Raw genomic sequence first — 6,032 nt, 5'->3', positions numbered from 1 at the left:
CACAGTGCCTGGCATTTATTCAAAACTTAAATATTTACTAATTTCATGAAGGTTATTCTTATGGAAAAGACGAAGAGATATAACTTCCAACATAGCATAATCAGGTCAATTTAAAATTGTTTTGATGGCTAGCATGAAAAACTTGTCACTAATTGTTGAGAGTTAAAGATAATTTGCTTTGTTGTTTTTCTGTAAGGGTTTGTTTTTTTTTTTTTTTTGTTTGTTTTTTTTTTACAAAGTCCCATAGGTTTTATTAATTTTAGACTTAGGAAGGGTGGCCTGGAGGGACAAACTTAATTACTTCTTACTCTGGATACCTGAGCAGGGAAGTAAGTTCATGAAAGGGATATTTTGGGGGAGTTTGAGAATAGATCTATGCCTTCAGACTTCAGATCAGGGAGAGAATACTAGTCTTGAATCTGACTTACATTGTACTTATTGAGAAATTAGTTTTTAAACCCTTAGTTTCTCCATTTGTAAAAGTTCCAGTGCATGGCCCTTTTTTATTACAAAAGGTCCTTCCAGACCTGCTATTTTAGATTCTTAAATCTTTTCCATCTCTAAATTTTTCTGATTCTCTTTCCATGCATCCAAATACACATTAGAGATGGAACTAACAGACCTGAGTTCTGAAAGTCCATCATTAGAAAGTCAGCATGCTTGAGCATTTGATTTATGATCCAAGTCCAATAATTGCATAAGCTGGTATAAACACAGTAAACATGGGCAAAGTGCAATGTTCCATGGTCCAAAACACAAGGCTCTGCAGGGTCCTATTGTACACCAACAAGTCCCCAGAGTTACCTTGGCAGGTGTCTTACCCACTTTTTGGGTTCCCAGCACTATGCCTGAATGATGGCTTTGGGGTAAACATTTCTGCATTCTTCATCAGATAAGAGTTTAATGATTGGACATTGAAGGATTCTGGGATATTTGACAAAAAAAAAATTAGAAATTGATCCTTAGCCAGACACCAGACAGGTGTTTCCAGAACTGGCATAGATTTTTGCCAGCTGAATGGGCTTCATTTGGGAGAAAAGCTCTGCAGATGGAGCAGCATGAGGTCATTGCTTTTGGATATGGAATTGTACTTGGGGTAGGGCATATGTTGCTTCACTCTTAGTGCTTGCCTTGAGAGCTCCAAGCATCTGAGATGGTGTTTCCCTAAGATCACTTGGAGGTTACAGTGAGTACAGTGGGTTGCTATGAGTGCCCACTGATCAAATAGCAGGACACCATCACAATGGAAACATTGAGAGGCAAACAGTGCAGCTTGCCAGGGCTGGGAGTTGGTAAAGCACATTTGATCACCAACTATCTTTTCCTCATTCCTCTTGGTTCTGGCTTGGGTCTGTGTCTCACAAAAGAAGCAACAGTGTTAGCAGGGGCAACATATCTGAAGGGATGCTAAGACACAGTGGAGGAGGTCAAAATCAGAGATGCTGCCCCAAACAAAAGACATAGCCAGGGTCTGAGAAGAAAGGCTGTAGAGAGTGGGAGAAGGGGGAGAGGTATCGACAGAAAGTAGCTGATGCAGGAGGAGGTTTCTTCTTTTGTCTGGAAAGAAATCTTTGAAAGAATGTCTCAGATCTGTTCTTAAGGCTCTACTGTTTTTCATCTTATTATTATTTATATTGATGATGAATATAGGAATAGAAAGCAGATATATAAAATGTACATATGATACATATCTAGAACAGAAAAACTAGCATAATAAATGTTAGTCAATCTCCTAAGAGGAATCAAAAGGTATTTAGAATGTTGTCCTAAAACAATAGTGATGGAATAAAAATAAATAAGGATAGATACAGTCTTACACTTGAATTAAATAATAATAGTAACTTTATAAAGTTTAAGCACCATTTGAAAAAAGATCTTGGTATCACAATAGACTGCAAATTAGTCAATTTATCAGTGCAAATTGTCAAGCCCTAGATTTGTACCAGGTATTGGGGTAAGCACTTGGGATACAAAAACAAACAAAAAAGAAAGGCAGTACCTGACCTTACGAAACTTACATTCTACTAATAGGTGAACTTAAGGCATGGTAGCTAAAAAAACTTTATGTGGGTGTCTTTGATGGGGAGCAGGGGTGAGATGTGGTAGAGCACTTAAGCAGATGTATGGTGGCTAAGTACAGAGCAGAAAAAAAAGGAAGATCTGTGATCATTCCCCAAAATGGAGGTTCTAAGAAGAAGTCACCAAGGGAAAAAGAGGGTGCAAAGACTATAAGTTCAATATGAGAGAGCAATATAATATGGTTGCCAAAAATATAGCATGATATTTGGCTGGATTAAGAAGGTTTGCTATTTAGCATTTGAGATTAGGGATTCACTCTTCTATATTCTAGCAAGAGCATAATTAGAGGCTTCAGTTCATTCTTGAATACTACATTTTAGGAAACTGATAAATTGGAGACTGTCCATTGCTCAGCAATCCAAAGGATCAAGATAATGAAGATTAAGACTGGAAATACTTAATAAGTTCAATATAAGGGAAAAAACCTCCTTAATAATTAGAGCAATACATATCATGATGACTAATAAGGAAATTGTGCAATTGTGGAAACTCAAGGTGAGATGCTAGGTGCTACAGTGGATGGTGTACTGAGTTCAGAATCAGAAATACTCATTTTTTTAATGAGTTCAAATCCAGCCTCTAACACTTTTGCTATCTGACCTTATGCAAGTCATTTAACACATTTTACCTCAGTTTCTTCATCTGTAAAATAAGCTAGAGAAGAAAATAGAAAACTGCTCCAGCTTTTTTTTTTTTTAAGCAAAGAAATCTTTCAAAAAGAAATCACAGAGAGTTGCCCCAATTGAGCAACATAACAACTTATATGAAAAGGGTATGAACTAAGATATTTAAGGTATTGATCAGGGGATGGATGTGTGCTGTATGAGTATGGGCTAAATCAGGAACTTGTGGCTCACTCCAAGTACAAGTTTTCAAACAGGGGCTGCGTAGATGAGTTGTCAAGTAGAATTTCAACTAGATGGCTTCTGAAGTCCCATCCAACTCTGAAATTTGGCATTAAGATTCTACAAAATGTTCTGAAAAAAAAGAGGAGAGATAACAAGATGAAATAGATTCTTACAACTCTTTCTAGATCATGTGTGCATATTTTAATAGTAAGAATAACTGTATAATTAAATTTAAAAATACATATTATATTATATAGGGATTACATAAATTAATTTTATTAACCAATAATTAAAGTTACCTGACAAATCATCTAGTCTAATTCCCACTTTTTATAGATAAGGAAATAGGATAATAGAGATGAAGTTAACTTACCTAGGTCACACAACTTAGAAGTGGCATATTCAGGAATTAAACACAGGTTATCTGATTTTGAGTTGAACATGTAGTCAGTGTGCAACATTAATTTTAGTGGCAATTTCAGTGGATGACATTTGGATAGCTCTTGTTATCAGAAAATTTTTATTCTTCTAGCAAGCATTTGAAAATTGCCTGTTATTACAAAGCATTAATGAGCCCAGGATATTTAAGTCCCTTAACATCAATACTTGAAATGCTGATTTAAGAAATAATCCCAGAAAATACACAGAGCTTTACTGGCTTTATAGCAGAAATCAAAATTAAACTAGGGGATTACATGTTGATACAAAATGTCATTATGCCATTTGTCCTTATTTACAATCATGGTTTTTTATGAGTTATTTACTTTTCGTCTCATCATCTATTACAGGATCATACTTGAAATTGTTGAGATGAATATCTTGTACTAATATTATATAATTCCAAAAGAAATCACTGAATATAGAATTGCATTGGGATCTGAGCAACAGGGAAGACAATAGTTGGAAGAAAGAAAAAAATAAACTAACAAAATGACAGTTAAACCTTGGTCACTTTAATTTAATATCATTTACTATTCTCTCAATTATATTTTTGTGATACTTAGAGATTGAGGGGAGTTTTATCACTTTAATTATGTCTGGTGACACTACAGATAATGCTTAAAATTAAATATTTAATTGTAATAATACTATATTATTATAACTAAATACAATTCCATAACATATTGTTGAGAAAATAAAAGCTAAAAGAATAGATTTTCTCAAGAGTTACAGTATTGAATTATAGTTATTTAGGGTCTAGAACATTTTTTTTTCCTATATCCTTTTTTAACACAGTAAAAAAAAAAAAAAAAAAAAAAAAAAAAGTTGTCAACAAGGTCCTGTTCTCATAAGTGCTGACTAAATGCTATACCTTGGACTAGATATCAGGTTTAGAAAAAAAATACAGACATTTTCTATACTTAAAGAAGTTAAATTCTATTGAAGAGAGACAATGTATACTGTTATATGTGTATGTTTAATTTATATATTAAAAGTAATTAATTCCTATGTATGAAAAGTTTTTGTATATTTGATTTCAGGTTTTTTTTTTTTTTTTTTTTTTTTTTTTTTTTTTACTTTTAGGTCTTTTACTTTAATTCATAAGATAATAGATTTGAAAGACTTTAAAAATTTTTAGTTATCCCTCTCATTAACAAGGAAGAATACTGATAGTCTAGGAGGACCATAGTCACAGAGCCAACAAGTATCTAAATTAAATTCTGAATTTAAATCTTTTTATTCCAAATTCAGTTCCCTATCTACTTTACCATCTTATCTCTAGATGTGGCAGAAGTGATTTTTAGTTTCAAATAAGATGTGGAGGCAATAAAAAGACAAAATAAAATATATGACTGAATATTCAATATAATTTAGAGTAATGCCAAGGCACTTCCTGACCCCAAGTGTCATTTCCATTGATATTGCAAATTCATTTCTCTTGCTACCTTGTAAGAAACATTTCTCAATGAAGAAAGATTAATACTTTTTTTTTTCTTGAAAGATCACTGGGTTAAAACACCTTTGGAGATTTGAATTAAAGTACTCTGAAGGAAAATAGGAATATACAGCAAGCAGAAAGTAGTTTGTATGAGTTAAAAATCATGTGGCATTTCATAATGTACAAATGTCAATAAGGGATGCGAGTGCAGATACTGAAGTAGCAAAGAAGTTTTTACAGTTCCTGAAAAAATAATAGATAAAAGTTCCTACTTGCCATAGCAAATGTCTAATGCAGATATTTATCAAAGAATGCCATCTCCTATATCCGGGTAGAGGAAAAAAAGCAAAAAACAAAAACAAAATCTATGCCTGCGCATAAAGCTTAGAAAAAATAGTTACTCTTCTGCTTGGAGGTAATGCATCTGAGGGTTGCAAATTAAACCTTTTTCCTATACATCACTCAGAAAATCCCAGAGCATTGAAAGGTATCAGCAAAGCAACACTACATTTCCATTATTTTGCTGATCTTCAGATTTGGAAAACCCTGTCATTTTTGAACTATAGTTTATGAACTAATTCATTAATTTTGTAATGATAATAGCATTCCTTTCAAGATTCTTCTTATTTTGGATAATGCCCCAGGTCACCCTCCCAATCTATATGATTTTAATGAAATTGAAAAGTAGTCCTCCTAATACTGCTTCTTTATCACAACCAAGGGATCCAAGGAATTATTGCAAGTTTAAAAGTGTATTTATTCAAACACTACATTTGTCCAGAAAGTTACAGCTTTGGATGCAGATAAGAACTTGGCATTGAGATAGCTTACATAAAATTAAACAAACAAATAAATGTGCAGCCAATCACCAGTAATAAAGGGTAGGTACAATGGGTAGAGAAGAGAAAATATATTGAAAACCTGTATTAACTTTACTGTACAAGTACTGTGCATAATTTAACATTAATTTTACCTTTCACATAATGATTCTGTTTATTATTATGGTAAGTAATATATATATATATGTTTGCATTTTAATCTATTTTATGACTTTCATAAATATTATTTTGTGCATGCTTTTGTTTATTTGGGTTAAATGAAATGGGTGGGTAGGAACATATGCATTAGGTAAAAAATTGTTTTTTGTAGAGGTCTGCAGAGCAGTCCATTAAATAAAGCAACCATTAGCTCCCTATATTTGGAATCATCTAAATTTAATTTGCATA

General features: G+C 32.9%; 1 pseudogene; it reads right to left on the bottom strand.

Moving 5' to 3' along the window:
• Positions 1 to 560: 560 nt before the first annotated feature.
• On the bottom strand, positions 561 to 1,394 carry LOC141561920 (kallikrein-14 pseudogene; annotated as a pseudogene).
• Positions 1,395 to 6,032: the final 4,638 nt, after the last annotated feature.

This window comes from Sminthopsis crassicaudata, chromosome 3 (genome assembly GCF_048593235.1).
Source record: "Sminthopsis crassicaudata isolate SCR6 chromosome 3, ASM4859323v1, whole genome shotgun sequence".
Taxonomy (NCBI): domain Eukaryota; kingdom Metazoa; phylum Chordata; class Mammalia; order Dasyuromorphia; family Dasyuridae; genus Sminthopsis; species Sminthopsis crassicaudata.
The sequence above is the reverse complement of the archived record's forward strand: the minus strand, read 5'-3'. Positions and strand labels throughout refer to the sequence as shown.